This window comes from Leucopleurus acutus, assembly GCF_964270905.1.
Source record: "Leucopleurus acutus genome assembly, chromosome: 16".
Lineage (NCBI taxonomy): Eukaryota > Metazoa > Chordata > Mammalia > Artiodactyla > Delphinidae > Leucopleurus > Leucopleurus acutus.
The window spans coordinates 57,121,831-57,139,995 of NC_139158.1; the positions used below are offsets into that span (position 1 = coordinate 57,121,831).

General features: G+C 45.4%; 1 protein-coding gene across 1 annotated transcript in view; it reads right to left on the reverse strand.

The window, feature by feature from the left end:
- SMOX (spermine oxidase) overlaps positions 1-3,215 on the reverse strand; it is a 38,972-nt gene extending 35,757 nt beyond the window's left edge. Inside the window, exon 1 of the mRNA XM_082856359.1 lies at positions 3,131-3,215. The gene's annotated coding sequence lies outside the window, so the exon portion shown is untranslated. The remainder of the gene's footprint in view (positions 1-3,130) is intronic.
- Positions 3,216-18,165: the final 14,950 nt, after the last annotated feature.

Below are 18,165 nucleotides of genomic sequence, written 5' to 3' on the forward strand. Positions count from 1 at the left end.
GCAAAAAGGGGAGCTGTGGGTGGAAAGACAAGGGTCTACAGAGACCCCCAACTCCAGCTTCTTCCTCCCCTTCAACTCCCTGTCCTGAGGGCTAGGCACCCAGCAGCCACCCAAGAGACTGGGTAAAGTAAAGCCCTGGCTGCCCAGGCCATCCCCATCTCACGAGTTAGAAATCACACACAAGCACACAGGCACACACCCCTCTGTTGACCCAGGCTGGATTTCCACCAAAGAGAGCAAAGGAAATCATTTCTCCCCAACCCACAGCAACCCACATCAACTCCACACACCCCCAGATCCACCCAATCTCCCACTAGGCATACAGGCCTGCCTTTGAGCCTTCCCTTTTTCCCACTGACCCCCTCAGATTCTTGCAGTGATTTGCACAACTGCTTTCATGGAAAGAAAATAAAAATCCTTAGGATCACCTGAAGTTTACAAGGGGCTCCTGCACTGCCCTGACCTTTCCACCTGGCTCAATATTTCCTGAGTATCAGCTACATGCCAGGTACTGTGCTAAATGCTCTAGATTCAGCAGTGGGCCATTCAGTCAAGGTTCCAGCCCTTAGAAAGCCAGAAAAAGTAAACAGACAACTGCAACAAATGGTTATGAACTGTGATAAGCACAATGAAGAAAGTAAACCAGGTGCTACGATGAATTACAGGGAATGATGGGCTTCTACCAAGACTGGGAAGGCATATTTAAGCTGAGACCTGAAAAATAAGAAGGAGCATAGCCAGCCCAGTAGAAAACCTTGGAAGAACATTCCAGGCAGAGAAAACAACACAGGCAAAGGACACAGGGCAGGAAAAAGCTTAGGTGTTCAAGGGGCAGAAGTGATTCAGGTGTGACTGTCAGGAAGATGAAAAGGGGACAGTGTTAGGATAAGGCTGGGGGAGGTCAGCAGTGACCAGACCTTGGAAGATCTGAAAGGCCAGGGAAAAGATTTGAAATTTCATTCCAAGTACAACAGGGAGCTATTGAGGGTCTTAGAGCAATGAGACTAAATATTTTTCTAAATTGTTCTTGCTGCTCTGTTAAAATGGATTTGAGGAGGCAATTGCAGACTTAGGGAAAGCAGGCAAAAGCTACTACAATATTCAGGCAAGATATAAAAGATGGCTTGGCCTGGGGCAGTAGCCTAGGGCAGCAGCAGTGGAGTCAGAGCATGAAGAATAGGCCTGAGATAGATTTGGCAAAAGGAACCAAAAGCACTTGCTGTAGCACTAGATGTGGAGAGGGAGGAAAAGGGAGGAGATGATGCTACCCGGTTTCCTTTCTTTAATGGTGGGTGGGTTACAGGCCCTTTACTGAGATGGGAAGGCCTGCGGAGAGTCATGCTTGGGGAGCACAGTCAGGGTTCTGTTTCACCCATATTAACTTTTTCATACCTATGACACCTTAAGTCATCAGATGGGTGGCTGGATAGAGAGGTTGGGACTGGAGATAAAATTTGCTACTTAAAATCATGAGAATGAAAATGATATACACTTAAGACCTGTGTTTGTAAATAAATGTTTGATTTTAAGAATTACAAGAAAAAATGAGAGCTTGAGGGGTATGTAAATAGAAGGGACTCAGGGGAGAGGAGGGGGCTGAGAACAGAGCCCAGGGATCCTCCAACATTCAGAGTGAGTGAAGGAGTTGTCCTTAAACACAAGTAAGGAAGGGCTTTGGTGGGGGGAAAGGGGGGTTGGTAAGGAAGAAAACCAGGAGAAGCCAAGAAAGGATATGGGAGAGAATGATCAAGACCAAGGGAGGTCAAGGAAGACCTACTTGTGGGGGAGTGTAAATCAAGGGAGACCTTTACTTGGTAGTTTCAGTGAATCGGTGGCACCAAAGCCAGGTCAAGTGAGCTGAAGAACCCAGGGACCACAGGTACAGACAGCTCTCTGGAGAAGTTTTGCTGTGAAGGGAAGTGGAGAAGTGTGTCTTTAGCTAGGGGAGAATGAGGGATGAAGGCAAAAAAGGGGGCCATAAAATGGAGGGGAGCAGTGGCAAAGCATGTTCTTACACTGTTGTGAATGATCCAGGGGGAAAGTAGCCACTTTTAATACTGGAGAGAGGGGAAGTAACTTGAAGAATGGGGGACAGGGAGCAGACCATCTTGGAACCCTAGTTAGGCATTAGCCTGTGGCAGGAGCCCAGCTAACAAGAGGAAAGGGGAGGGGGGCAAAGAAGCAAAACGCAGACGTGGGGCCTTCGCTACACACACTTTCAGATGCACACCTACCCATTCCAGTGACCCCCCTAGACACTTGCCGTTTTGCTGCCTGCTCCAAACACGGACAAGTTACCCACCCCCTCCACAGGCAGACTGTTCAACCAACCTGTGGGCACATTTCACCACAGGTGCCAGCCACGGCTCTTCTCTTATCAGGCCATAAACCCCTTCCTGGTGCAAGCTCCGAGGGGGACCCCAGGCCCCTCACCGGCTCTACCGGAGCCCCAGCCCCCACCCCTGGGCAGTGGCTTCTCTGAGTCCCTCTCCCAAATTAAGCATTCGACACTCCCTACCCCATTCCGAGCCTGGCTCTCGCCTAGCCCAGCGCAGCCCATTAGCCCCTAGTTGGCTCTTCGGAGAGAGCTGCTCCCCACATTGTCCAGGGGATACCCCGAGAAGACCACCTGGACGCCCTATGGGAGGGCGGCCCAGCCCCTCCCCGTGTCCCAGCCGTTGCCCCGGCGCCTCCTCTTCCCTCCCCAGTGCCCATGCTCTGGGCGGCCCAAGCCGTCGCGGGGCGTCCGCGCCCGGCTTTGTCTGCGCCCACGGAGCGCGCCCGCCGGGCGCCGCCGGTGCTCCCCAGCTGCACGCAGCCCTAGGGTCCTGCCTGCCTTCCACCCTCCCACAGCCCCCCGCCTCGGGACCACCGCCACCCTGCCTGACCGCCGCCTCCCACGACGCGAGCGAAGGGGCGCGGCGCCCACAGCCCTCGCCGGCCTCCGGGAATGTCGGGCACCCTGGCCCTCCCGCCAGAGCGCCGCTCCGGCTGCCGGAGCCCCGGGCCGGCCGAGCCCTCGGGGCCGCGGCGGGCCCCTCACCCTCCCGCGGCGGACGCAGCCCCAGCCTGCGCTCGAGCGGGGCCGGCGACCGGGGATCGGGGAGCCGGGAGCAGGCGCGCGTGGTACCTTTCCCTGCTGAGCCGGGGAAGTGAGTTTGCGACGAGCGGCTCTCCACCTCGGCCTCCTCCGCCTCCCCTTCTCTTCAGCCGCCTGGCTTCCTTCTCCAGCCGCCGCCGGGACCGTAGGGGCCCGAGCCAGCCGCTGCGGCCTGTGTGGGGCCCCGCTCCGCCTAGCGTCCCCGGCCCACCCCTCCCAATCTGTTCAGGCCCGGCCCCCTCTCCGCCTCGGGGCGGGGACGCGCCGAGCTCCTCCCCCGACCCGCCCGCCGTGGGTGGGGAGGCTGGAGGCTGCGTTGGCAGAGAACCTCAGGGACCCACCTTGCGGAGGGACCCGGGCCCAGCGCTCCCCACCTGGGTTCCACGGACCCTCCTCAAGCTGGGCGCCGAACGTCCCCACCTGTCCCCAAAAGAAAAGCAGGCAGCCCAGCCTTGCGCGCCCTGTGCTTGGGCGTAACGTGGAGCCGAAGCTGCCTGCCAGGTGACGAGCAGAGCAAGGATGCAGGCCTCAGTTTACCCGCAGAACTCGAAACCCTCCTGTTGAAAGGAATGGGCGCCTCTCTCTCCTCCCGGAGCTGCCTTCACTCCGGCAGACCCTCCACTGGATCTCAGTTGTGGTCAGAGGGCTCGTCCCCAAGGGGCCACCTCCAACCTCATTTTCTCTGCAACACTACCGCCGCACCCAGCCACCACCACCCCCTCCCATACCTCCTCGCATTAATCTCGAACCTTCAACTGCAAGGGGAAAGGGGGCATTCAAATCGCTGGAGCCTGTCCCTTCACAGCCACGACATTGAGCAGAGGTGGCCTCTGTTAGAAATATCTTCCACTGGTACCTACTGCCTCGTCCTGAATTTAATAAAACCCGAAGCAACTGTAAGTATGAGGGTCATTTTTTTCCTTAAAAAAAATCAAAGATTTGGAGGTTATTTGTTTATTCTTTTTCTATTTGAGATTCTGCTCCCCAGTAGTCTTTCATTGTTCTACTTTAAGAGGGGGTAGGGGGCAGTGGTCTCTGACAATTTCATTCTGTTTAACCTGTGAGCATCTCCAGGGCCTCCTGGGGCTGATAGAGATCCAGTCCAACGGGGGCAAGCCTTCTGTGGAAGCTGGGTCCCTGCCTGAACTGTCTTTCAGGCTGAGGAGGGTGCCCCACCTAACCTGGACCCCACAGGGAACCCACCGGGCCCCAGTGCAGAGCATAGGTCCACATGGGTCCAGAGGCCAGGAAGACAGAGGTGTTCCTGCAGAAATGGAGTATGATGCTCCCCTGAAAGAAGGACACTCTTGAGTACAGACTGCAGGCCAGGGACAAGGTGAATTTCAGGTGAGGTTTCTTCTTAGCGCAAAGTCCTTGTCATTGCCCAAGCTATTCCCTCCACCTAGAAGCCTTTCTCCCTGCTCCTAACAAACCCCTGTGTCCCCTTGGAGTTAAATGTCAGGTTAAATGTCACACCCTCCTTTGTGAATCCTTCCCTGTCACCAAGGAGAGCAGAATGTTTATAAGTGGCCTCTCAGGATTAGCTTTCTTGGGTTTGGATTCTGCCTCCATGTGGCCTTGAGGAAGTTAATCTGTGTTTCAGTTTTCTCATCTGTAAAATGGTCTCTACTCCAAAGACTTGTATTAAACAAGATTAAGATGGACTTGACAGGGCTTCCCTGGTGGTGCAGTGGTTAAGAATCCGCCTGCCCATGCAGGGGACACGGGTTCAAGCCCTGGTCCTGGAAGATCCCACATGCCACGGAGCAACTAAGCCCATGTGCCACAACTACTGAGCCTGCACTCTAGAGCCCATGAGCCGCAACTACTGAAGCTCGCACGCCTAGACCCCGTGCTCCACAACAAAAGAAGCCACGGTAATGAGAAGCCCACACACCGCAATGAAGAGTAGCCCCTGCTCACCACAGCTAGAGAAAAGCCTGTACACAGTAACAAAAGACCCAACACAGCCAAAAATAAAATAAATAAAATAAATTCATTTTTAAAAAATCTTACACTCTTTAAAAAAAAGAAAAAGGTGGACGTGACAAATTACAAATGATGGGAAACTATTTAAATTGACTTGTTGTAAGCAAATAGGAAATGTACAGGCTCACATAACAGAAGACTTCAATGGTATGACTGATCCAGTACCAAGAAGCTCAAAAAATATCGACTTGGTCTTCCTCTTCTCATCTCTCATCTCTGTTCTTTGCAGCAGCAGGATGGCTGCCAGCAGCTCTAGGTTCCATCCTCACAGCCCAAGTCCTCATTTCTTTCAGCTGTCCCAGCAAAAAGCAAAGGTTACACCAAGTTGGCTCTGACTGGGTCACATGTCATTGTTGGGGCCTGAATCACAAGCCCAACCCTGGGGTCGATCCCATCTAAACCACAGGGATGGAGAGTGAGGAAGGGTGAAGTCAGGGTTTACCATTAGAAGATGAATGGACCCCAAACTGTGTGCCAAGCACACAGTAGGTTCACAAAAATGTATTAGCCATTATTGAAGACCTTCATTATGTTTCAGTGGTGCCCACTACCTTCTGAACATTCTTCTATGTTTGGGAAGCTTTCCTGCACCACCTACTTTCAAAGCCAGAAACACTCTTTCCCAGTCTCCTGGCATCATCCAACTCCTGCCAACCAGGTGCACTATTGCAAATTTTCATATGGAAGTGAGCAATGTCTGGAGACAGGCATCACCCAGAATCCATTCAGGAGGAGAATAGTACTGGTGGCACCTGGCTTTAGGAACAACAGTGGCAGAGGTGCTGGAGTACCTGCCAAAAAAATGAAGGCGCACATTTCAGTTGTCTATTGCTGTGTAACAAACCACCCCCAAAACTTAGTGGCTTAAAAGAACAATGATTTCTTCCTTACAATTCTTTTGGTGTACTGGGCCCAGCTAGATTGTTCTTCTGCTGCATTCAGTGTTGACTAGGGACATCAACTGGAAGCTTGTCTGGAGCTGAAACAATCCAAATGGCTTCTCTTTCCATGTGAGCTCTCCAACAAAATATACTAACAACATGGCAGCCTGGCTTCCCAGAGGGTGAAAATGGAAGCTGCCAGGCATCTTAAGACCTAGGCCTAGAACTGCCAATTCATTATTTCTGTCACATTCTGTTAGCTAAAGAAAGTCACAAAGCCAGCTCAGATTCAAGGGGAGGATAAACTGACTCTACCTCTTGATGGGAGGAAGTGGGGTGCTATATTAGTTTACTAGGGCTGCTGCAACAAAGTCCCACAAACTGGGTGTCTTAATCAATGTATTGTCTCATACTTGTGGAGGTTGGAAGTCTGAGACCAAGGTGTCGGGGGGGGTTGATTCCTTTTATGAGAGAAAGAGAATCTGTTCCATTCCTCTCTCCTAGCTTCTGATGGTTTGGTGTTCCTGGGCTTGTAGATGCAACACCCCAGTCTCTGCCTTCATTCCTTTATCTTCATGTGAGTTCTCCCAGTGTGCCTATGCCTATCTCTGTGCCCAAATTCCCCCTTATAAAGACACCAATGGACTAGCGCCCACCCTGATGACTTCATTTTAACTTGATACCTCTGTAAAGACACTATCTCCAAATAAGGTCACATTCTGAGGTCCTGTGGATTAGGACTCCAATATATCTCCAACATATCCAAGATGTCTATTGGGAGGGACATAATTCAACCCATAACAAATGTGCATACAGGAATAGAAGGAATCCTTAGGAACCATCTTTGCAGATAATCTACCACAAAGCAGAAGCCCCAAGAAATACCTCTCTCTTATCTTCAAGAACAGATTCCTTGGGTAGGCAGTTTTAACTAGGGCCTGGAACTTTAAATGCTCCTTACACATCAAGCCACCAGCATCAGCCTTGGGTATAACCTGTTTTCCTGTCCCCCCAAGGGAGACTTTGGAGCCTGATTGGTGCAAAGTGGCCTGGGGTTAAGACAGCTCCTCATTGTTTTCTCCAGAATGACAAGAGGAAGAAGGTCAGGCTCAGGCACCTGACCAGCTGTGAGGCCTTTAGCAAGTTTGCCAGATTCCCTTTTCTCATCCTTTAAATGGGGGTAGTGATAAAAGCCTGTCTCTCAGGGTTGTGGTGAAAATTTAAAAGAATAAAGGATGTGAAAACTGATGTCTAAACCATCAGGCCCCCTCTAGATATCAGTAATTATTAACATCAGTCTCTGCCACGTCAGTACAGCTGACTTACACTGCATTTTGAGTTGAAACATTAGTAAAGCGTTAATCATAGACTTCACGTGTGTGGAGAACTTCACAGTTTACAAAGTACTTCCACACCCACCATCATAGGGAGTTGCATCTCCCTGTGTTATGAGAACAGAGCCCTTGAAGAAGGGCTTTAAGAAGTGTATTAGTAACAATAATGCTGCCTGCTATAGCAAGGAGACCCAAAAATACAGTGGTTCAAACATAATAGAAATGTATATCTTACCCACATGATAAAGAAGTGTTCCCATTTCATAACGGCCTTCCTCCACATAGTGATTCAGGGATCTAGGCTCATTTCAACTTATGCCTACAGCAACCATTAGAGCCTTATAGTCATCTGCACAATGCTAGCAGCAGAGGAAAGCCTTAGCTTGAAAAATGACATTACTTCAACTCACATACCATTATCCAAAACAAGTCACATAGTCACACCTAAATACAAGGAAGGCTGGGAAATGTGTTCTAGCTGGGAGCCCAGGAAGGGTAGGAAAGTGATTTTTGGTGAAGAGCCAGCAGCCTCTTCCATGGGGGAGTTTATAAAGTTCTAGAAGGGATGGGTCACATATTCCCAAGGCAGTATAGTTTCTGGTTGGAGGATGCAGTGAGTTGACGTATGGGCCATAATTCTTCATTTCCCTGTGTAGTATTGTGCTCCCATATTATTGCCATGGACTCAGGGAGGTGGAGTATATTTTCCCACCCACTGATATTGGGCTTGACCGTATGACTTTCTCTGGTCAATGAAATGGGGTAGAAGTGGTAGTGTGTCAGTTGTGAGCCTCAGTCTTAAGAGTTCCTGCATGTTTCGACTTCCTTCTTATGCTTTCACCATCTCCATTAGAAATGCTCCCCTGGATAACTACTGCCCTTCAGTCTGGGGCCAAAGAATGAAGACACAAGAAGCAGACCAGAGCTCAACCCAGCACTTAGAGCCAAACTCCCTAAGGCCATTTATCTTGAAGCGCCTGTCTGATGCAAGCCTAGATAAGCCAGCACCCAGCCAACTTATAGATACATGAGATCAACAGTCATCTCAGTCAACCCACATACACATGAGAAATAAATACTAGTTGTTTTATGCCACCAAGGTTTCATGGTTGTTGCACAGCACTGTTGTGGCAATAGCTGCTGATATAGAAGGACAAATAAAGAGTATCATCGTTCCCCACTCCCAGCCTTTTACAAGTTATGTCTATTCCATCTGATTGAAGAAAGAGTTAGAAAACAAGAGAGTACTTGGCTCAAAACTGGGCATGCAGTATATTAATATTGCATCTAAGTCAAGGCCAAACTGTATACTTTATCTTGTCCTCACCACACATCCTGACTGGTATCCTTAGGTTTCTCCTCCAGGACAGGATTCCCTGATCTTCAGCCAACATCCTTGGTCACTGTACATTTATTCTGATGGAATAATGATGCACTAATGAAAATACACTAACAGACACAGCCAAAGGATACAAGCTCCATTGCTGTAAGTCTTCAGCTTTGTACACCCAGCAGCAGGAGATACTGAGCAGACTCTAATGGAGGGACCAGCACCTGTGGCCTTCAGATTCCCATTAAAGGAGGCCAGCTGCAGCTAAGACCACCCCATCAAGATGAGCCTTCTGAAAGCAATCTTGAGAAATAGAAACAGAGCTGGAGGAATCAGCCTTCCTGACTTCAGACTATACAAAGCTACAGGAATCAAGACAGACTTTTCAAAGCTACAGGAATCAAGACAGTATGGTACTGGCACAAAAACAGAAATATAGATCAATGGAACAGGATAGAAAGCCCAGAGATAAACTCACGCACATATGGTCACCTTATTTTTTATAAAGAAGGCAAGAATATACAATGGAGAAAAGACAGCCTCTTCAATAAGTGGTGCTGGGAAAACTGGACAGCTACATGTAAAAGAATGAAATTAGAACACTCCCTAACACCATACACAAAAATAAACTCAAAATGGGTTAAAGAGCTTCCCTGGTGGCGCAGTGGTTGAGAGTCCGCCTGCAGATGCAGGGGACACGGGTTCATGCCCTGGTCCAGGAAGATCCCGCATACTGCGGAGCGGCTAGGCCCGTGAGCCATGGCCGCTGAGCCTGCGCGTCTGGAGCCTGTGCTCCGCAACGGGAGAGGCCACAACAGTGAGAGGCCCGCCTACTGCAAAAAAAAAAAAAAAAGGATTAAAGACCTAAATGTAAGGCCAGACACTAGAAAACTCTTAGAGGAAAACATAGGCAGAACACTCTATGATGTAAATCATAGCAAGGTCCTTTTTGACCCACCTCCTAGAGAAATAAAAATAAAAACAAAAATAAACAAATGGGACCTAATGAAACTTAAAAGCTTTTGCACAGCAAAGGAAAACATAAACAAGACGAAAAGACAACTCTCAGAATGGGAGAAAATATTTGTAAATGAAGCAACTGACAAAGGATTAATCTCCAAAATTTCCAAGCAGCTCATGCAGCTCAATATCAAAAAAACAAACAACCCAATACAAAAATGGGCAGAAGACCTAAACAGATATTTCTACAAAGAAGATATACAGATTGCCAACAAACACATGAAAGGATACAACATCACTAATCATTAGAGAAATGCAAATCAAAACTACAATGAGGTATCACCGCACACTGGTCAGAATGACCATCATCAAAAAATCTACTAACAATAAATGCTGGAGAGGGTGTGGAGAAAAGGGAACCCTCTTGCACTGTTGGTGGGAATGTAAATTGATACAGCCACTGTGGAGAACAGTATGGAGGTTCCTTAAAAAACTAAAAATAGTACTACCATACGACCCAGCAATCCCACTACTGGGCATATACCCCGAGAAAAACATAATTCAAAAAGAATCATGTACTACAATGTTCATTGCAGCTCTATTTACAATAGCCAGGACATGGAAGCAACCTAAGTGTCCATCGACAGATGAATGGATAAAGAAGATGTGGCACATATATATAATGAAATATTACTCAGCCATAAAAAGAAATGAAATTGAGTTATTTGTAGTGAGGTGGCTAGACCTAGAGTCTGTCATACAGAGTGAACTAAGTCAGAAAGAGAAAAATACCGTATGCTAACACATATATATGGAATCTAAAAAAAAAAAAAAAATTGGTTCTGAAGATCCTAGAGGCAGGACAGGAATAAAGACACAGACATAGAGAATGTACTTGAGGACACGGGGAGGGGGAAGGGTAAGCTGGGACGAAGTGAGAGAGTGGCACAGACACATATACACTACCAAATGTAAAATAGATAGCTAGTGGGAAGCAGCCGCATAGCACAGGGAGATCAGCTCGGTGCTTTGTGACCACCTAGAGGGGTGGGATAGGAAGGGTGGGAGGGAGAAGCAAGAGGGAGGAGATATGGGGATAAATGTATATGTATAGCTGATTCACTTTGTTATAAAGCACAGACTAATACACCATTGTAAAGCAATTATACTCCAATAAAGATTTTAAAAAATTTTTAATTAAAAAAAAAGATGAGCCTCCTGACAGATCCACTAAAGCAGGTTCTTTCAGATTGCATACAAAGCACTGGGGAACTCTGTTAAATACATGTTCTGACTCAGCAGCTCTGGGGTGGGGTCTGAGATTCTGCATTTCTAACCAGCTCCCAGGTGAAGTTGATGCCTCTGATCCTCAGGCCAGACTTTAAGTAGCAAAGCTCCAAAGCAAAGGTATCAACCTTAGCTGAATAATGGAATAACCTAGGAAGCTTTAAAAAGCACTGACACCTGGGTCCCACCCCTAAAGGTTCTGATGCAGGGGGCCTGGGGTACCACTTGGGCATCCTGATTATTCCAATGTGTAGCCACTGCTCTGAAAACACCCTCTGCTGTTTTCAGGGGATTTGTGCCCTCTTGCCTCCTCCCTGCTTTTCTGGAGGCTCTGGCTCTGCTTGCCTGCCTACGCTTTACTTTACCAAGTAAGGGAATTTAATTTTTTTAACTAAAATTATTCCCATTTTGTGAAAGAAGAGACAATTAAACACCAATCAAAAAGGTAAAATAAGAAGACAAAAATGAAGTCCTTTAAATTGAACAAACATGACCTTGTGAAAGTCCCACCCTCCTGCTCTTCCTTTCCTAGTTCACTGGTACCTGGTGCAGAGAATCCTAGGGCCCCGTGTGCAGCCCAGGGCCTCCTTCTGTCCACCTGGAAAGTTGGCCATTGAGATGGGAAGGCCTTAACAACTCCAAAACCAGGTGTAAATAAGTGAAATATGTTTGCTTTCTAACCCAATAGTTTAATACCTGTTTTATATCAAAACAAGGATAGAAACATGGAGATGAACTTAAATTTTATGTAGTTTTTTAGATGAAATGCCAGACTTCAAAGTAATTCAGGGTCTGCTACCGATGGCCTCAGGTTGGAGGTGGGGGCCGACTTTTGGAGGGTTTGGAAGGGTTGCCAGATTTAGTAAATAAAAATTTAGGACACCCAGTTCAATCTGAATTTCAGACAATGAGTCATTTCTTAGTGGAAGCATGGGCCCCAGTCACACAGTAATGAGTGATGGAGTTGTGCCCCTGAACCCATGTCTGTCTGGTTCTTCACCGTCATAGTTGGACACAATCAGGCCAGGACGTAGACCCTGGCGAGCTCCAGAAGACCTCAGGAATTCTGCAAAGCATCAAAGGGCATCTACCTAGACTCTAAGCTTATGTGGGTTTTATTTTTTCCTTGGATTTTTTGTTTGTTTGTTTGACCATCTTTGTCTACTTGGGCTCTTGTGCTCAGAGTTTAGCGGTCGGGGCGTAGGCAATCACCTTGAAAGCAGAGCACCATCTTCTTGGCCTCGATTCCTCCATGCCTCCACCACCATCTGTCCCCCACATGTCTAGCCTTACTCCCGCCCTTTCCCCACTCGTACCACCAACCCCTAGAAACCTTGTCAATCTCCAGCCTAACCCTGTATAGTAGCCACTGCACAGGATTTGGAGAAACCAAGAAAAACAAAGATGTGTGTCTCAATCACATGAACTAGTCAAGAGAGGCAGAGCAGAGAAGGGGCGTGGTTAAGGGTGAACCATTCTCCAAGCTCTTTGCCGTCTCTGGTCCTAATGCCCTCATATAGAAGTGGGAGCTCTGAGCAAGATGCCTTCTAACATTTAACATTATCCCCTCTGGGTGCTGCCCTTCTGGCTTCTGAGACCTCCCCCACCCTCCGAAGAGCTGTGCATTGTGCACTCAGCTTCAGTCAGGAGATATTTTCTGAGCCCTGAGTCTGTGCCAAGCTCAGTCCAGGGGACTGTCTCACAACATCCCAGACATCAGAGTGGGACAGCCCAGGACCTCACAGCTCTGGTTGGGCAGACTGACCTGGCCATGGCTGAGTGTGTGTGCCTGTGTGTGTCAGTATCCTGGCCCCCACCCCACCCTGGGAAGCTGTGGCAGACAGCGTTTTTGACCACAATGCACTGTGTCAGTGACAAGTAAACAGGATGGGTTGATTGCTGCTTCCATAAGCAGATGCCAGTCACCATCTAAAGAGGAAAGAAAACACTCAACCCATGGGGAGGGGAACCTTCACTACTCACTGTGTTGTAGGATAGAGGGGAGGAATGGATACAGAAAAACAAAGATGGACAGAGAAGCAGTGAAGGAGACAGGGAGAAGAAAACCAGAGCCAGCATCATAGGCAGTACCAAAACCAAAGTCTTGGGCTGCTGTGTTTCCACCAGCTGCTCTGTGCCCCAAGAGGTGCCCCTACTTGCCAAGCTCCCTTTCCTCAGGCCTGCCTCCCCACATCTGACCTCCTGCCCCTCCTCCCATGCAGGCCTCCCCACCCTCCTGCAGGCCCTGATCAGGCTATAGCTTGTCCTAGAAATCCTCGAGGACAAACCATCTCCAGGGCTCCCTCCCTTTTGCACAGAAAAGTTCCAAAGTGTGTCTGTCTCCAGCCAGATATATTCCTGGAGGACACATCTCTCTCCTTTTGGGCCACTTCTGAGTCTATTAATATTGTAGGATACTCAATTTCTCCCATTTTCAAATAGGGACACTGAGCCCTTTGTTGGTCCACCCAGGGCCACCAGAAAATGAAAAAATTTAGCCTCCTGCATTTTAGCCCTTCATCTCCTATCCTCTTTCCTGGTCCACTTATCCCTGATCTTTCTTGGCCTGCCTTTCCGGGTCTCTGTGTCTTAATAGGAGCACCCAGGGCTGGTGACTCAGGTAGGTGGAGGCTGGGGCTACCAACTTCCTGGGAGGAGCACTTACCCCTTAAACAGACCATCCTCTGAGTCACTGGGAGGACTGGGAGATCCTGGAGGTTGGCAGAGACTGACTCATCCTTGTCTTTATTTAGTGGAGAAGGAAAAGGCCTCACACATAGGAGAATGGCCAGTTCATCATTGTTTCCCCACAGACTTGAAAGCTGGAATTGAGCCATGTGGAAAAGTGGAGCAGGTCCCTTTGACAACCCTGGAAGACATGACCTGGGGAGAGAAAGGAGAGTCCAGGGTCCTTTCAAAACACTGTGGCAGGAGCAAAGATCAAGATACACAAAACATTCAAATTCAGACTCAGAAAAATAAAAAGTACATTTGAAGGATGTGTTTGCCTTGTGAAATAATCTTTCATCAGAAAGATCAGAGCTCCTTTAAACAGCATTCTGTTCTTGGCAATTCCCAGGATTTGTTTATAGATCTGTCACTAGTTAAGAGAGAAGACACGCCAGAGCTCACAGCACTAGGAACTTCTGCCGCAGAGAACGGTAGCCGTTCTCACCTACAAGATGCAGATCATCCCCAGTGCCCTCAAGTTCCTTCACTCTAGTTCAGAGCTTCTCAAACTTTCAGAGTTCTAATGTGCATTTTTATCATCTCTACATTTTCTTTTGTGAAGTGTCTGTTCAAATCCTTTGCCCATTTTTTATTGGGTTGTTTGTTTTATCATTGAATTGAGAGCTCCTTTTAGATTTCTTTTCTTTTTTTTTTTTTTTTTTTTTTTTGCGATACGTGGGCTTCTCACTGCTGTGGCCTCTTCTGTTGCAGAGCACAGGCTCCGGACACGCAGGCTCAGCGGCCATGGCCCACGGGCCCAGCCGCTCCACAGCATGTGGGATCTTCCCAGACTGGGGCACGAACCCATGTCCCCTGCATCGGCAGGCGGACTCTCAACCACTGTGCCACCAGGGAAGCCCCTAGATTTCATTTTTTAAACAGTAAAAAAGCCTTGAAATGATTCCATAATGTGTTTCCTTTAAGCCATATTTTTCTCTCTCTGGTTTCCATCACAAATTTCAAAATAAAGGTAGTCATAATCTTTCTGATGACAGCAAATACTCTGGCCTTGAAATGACTTTCTCTCAACCCCCTAAACGCATTTGGTAGCAGTGGTTTTATTTTCCGTTTCAGAAGCTCCTAAGAATTGGGCAAGTGGGGAAGCCATAACAAGAGAGTTTGTATGATATTGGGAAGTGAATACAATGGAAAAACACATGAGCACATTTACTTTTTTTCTCTTCATCTATTTTTTGCATCTCAACCCTTTCATCTGAGTTCATTTTCCTTCTACCTAAAGTACTGACTGAACAATCTTTAGTAAAGTTCAGCTGGGGATAAAGTCATAATTTAGATGTTCTGTTTTATGGAAATGACTTTGTTTCATCTTTCTTGAAAGATGTTTTAGCTGGGTATAGATTTCTATGGGTTTTTTTTCCCCAACACATTGAAAATATCATTCCACTTTCTTCTCACTTCTATTGCCAGCTAACTAAAAGTAATCTTTCTCTTTTTTTTTCTCTCTGGCTGCTCTTAAGATTTTTCTCTGTGTCTTTGGTTCTCTGTAGCATCACTATGATGTATCTAAGTGAAGATTTCTTTTTATGTAGACTGTTTGGAACTAAGCTTCTTAAATCTGTGGATAGGTATCTTTCAGTAGTTTCAGAAATTTTTCAGCTATTGTCTCTTCAAATATTGCCTCTGTTCCCATCTTCTATCTTGGTCTTCAACTTCAGGAACTCTGATTAAATATATATTAGAACTTCTCACTGTGTTCTCTCAGTCTCAGGCCCTCTCATCTATATTTTCATTGTTTTCATCTCTTAAGCTTATTATATCACTGTTCAGATAAATGCCCACAAAATGCATCAAGACTAAAGTACTAAGTGGATTGGTTGCCCACGGCTCCTCTATATCTATTCTAGGTGGCTTTTAGCTCATCCTTCATTGGCCCAGCCAGCATCCTTCCATTATTTTATGCATCTTTGGAGAAAATATCCTCAGAAATTGCTTTATAATTTAAAATTAGGGTGACCCAGTTTACTTGGGACAGTCCTTGCTATCCTTAAAGAGGAATCCATAACTCTTTTACTCTCTGAAGTATTCTATTTTGGAAATTTGCATATCCAAACACCTTATTCATATTAAGTATATTGGCATCTTTTGGTTAGCAGCAGCTACATATAACATCACAGTGATTTCCTTGTTTTGGTAACCTATGCTTATGATATTAATTTCTTTAGTGCTTTTAGAATTGACAGTACAGTTTTGAGGTATTTAAAGAATGTGTGATTTTGTCATCATTCTCTATTTGCCTAAAATCATAGTTTCATCTTTTTTCCCAACTGAATCACATAACAAGAAATTAAACAGCTTCTGTTCAAAGCAGAAAGCTTCTGGAAACTCATTTTCAAAGCTTTAGCAATAGTTTCCACGTGACACGTCAGTCATACCAGCTTCTCACTGTTTTGAAACATCTTTCATCCAATTTGAAGGGTTTGGGAATTTCTCCTGCCTTTCATTACATTGCTTGGTGAGTGACAGGCAAGCTTTTTAGTCATAACACAGCTTCATCTGCTTATGGATATCTTCATTTTATTTCATAAAATCTCTGGTTGTTGTTTTACAAAAAAAAAAAAAGAATGATAATTGCTTCAACATCATTTAGCTGCTTTTGCCTGCTGCTCTCTTTCTGCACATAGAATGTACACAACTTTTTATTTCAATGCTGAGTTAATATAATATTGTTAGGCAAAGTAAAATGGACATTAACTTCCACACATGATGTGCCAACATGCACGTCACTCATGTGAAATGATGGCAATAGGAATAACGATGCCCAAGTTCATCCATGCTCAGGCAATGACAACTTCATCATGACTTCCACCTGGCCAAAAGCGATCACAATTTACCTTCAATTGTGAAATGTATCCCAATAACAGAAATGTTAAAATGTGAAAAAAATATGTACATCTTAGAATTGATGCAATATGATGAAACAAAATTTGATAGCGTTATAAGAAGAAATTGACAAATCAATCATCTTAAGGTAAATTTTTAACAAACTTCTTTCAATAATTGAGAAAAAAGTAGATTAAACATTTTTAAGGAATATAGATGGTTTGAACAATAGTATTAGTAAGCTTGATCTAAGGCATATGTAGAACCTAGCACACAACAAGAGGTAAAAAAGCACCATTCTTCTCAAGCACATATACAATATTTACAAAAAAATTGACCACAGAATAAAGCATTTCAAAACTAATGGCAAAGAATGAGTATCATAAATGTTCTCTTAATATAAAGCAATTAATTTATAAATCTGACAAAGAGATAACTAAAAACCACATTTATAAATTATTTTCAACTCATTTCTAAATCAGTTATAGATAAAATAAATTTAGTATAAAATCATATAGTAGTACAAATATGAAATAATAAAAATGTTACCTATATATTATTGGATGTAGTAGCTGCTGTTGGTGCCCCTTTAACAGGTCAACGTGCCCATCTCCAGTGTCTATGAGTATCCTGCTAGCAGCTCAGGTCTGCCTCTTATCCAATGAATTGCCCTTACTCATTTCATGGGATCTATCTCACCTGGGAGATTATGCCCCCATCCACCACTCCCACTAGCAGTCTGTAGCCAATCACTGACTCAAATAGGAGTACAAATGTCCAGCCCACTTGCCTCAAGGTGGGAACGGTTCTATGGCCAGGCGTGTTCTACAGCTCCCCATATATCAGGCCCAAGTAGACCGGCTGAGCCCACATCCTTGCTTAGCTCATTCCTCTGCTTTATCCAGCTTCCCTCAGCTCCGTTATTCTTAGAGCCCTCTCTCAATAAATCGTGTACACAAGAATCCCTATCTTAGGCTCTACTTCTAGGAAACATGGCATAAGATTGATATATAACCATAAATGATAATACTAGAAAAGAGGAAAGGCTGAAAATTGGGTTTTTTAGTTTAAGTATAGTTGAAGTACAATATTATATAAGTTACAGGTGTACAATACAGTGTTTCACAATTTTTAAAATTTATGCTTCATTTGTAGTTATTATAAAATATTGGCTATATTCCATGTTGTACAATATATCCTTATAGTTTATTTAATACACATAATAGTTTTGTACCTTTTAATCCCCTGCCCCTATATTGCCCCTCCTCCCTTTCCTCTCCCCACTGGTAACCACTAATTTTTTCTCTGTATCTGTAAGTCTGTTTCTTTTTTGTTATATTCACTAGTTTGTTGTATTTCTTAGATTCCACATATAGAAAGGTTGAAAATTGTTGAGTTAATCAGCCAACATTAGACAAGAGGAAAAGAATAATAGAATAAATCTGAAGAAAGCAGAAGGAATGATATAATAAAATTAAGGAATTAAATACATATACAATATATAAGAAAAAGGCACAACTTAATGTTAAAAATGAAAAAAGGTGCATAACGATAGAAATTGAAACTATAAACAACTATGAACAACTTTTTGTTACTAAACATAGATGAAAACTTAGATGAAATGGGTGACATTCTCATTTTATATCTATCCAAAACTGACTCAAGAAGAAATAGAAAAGCTAAATAATTTGATATCCATTTGAAAAATGTAGT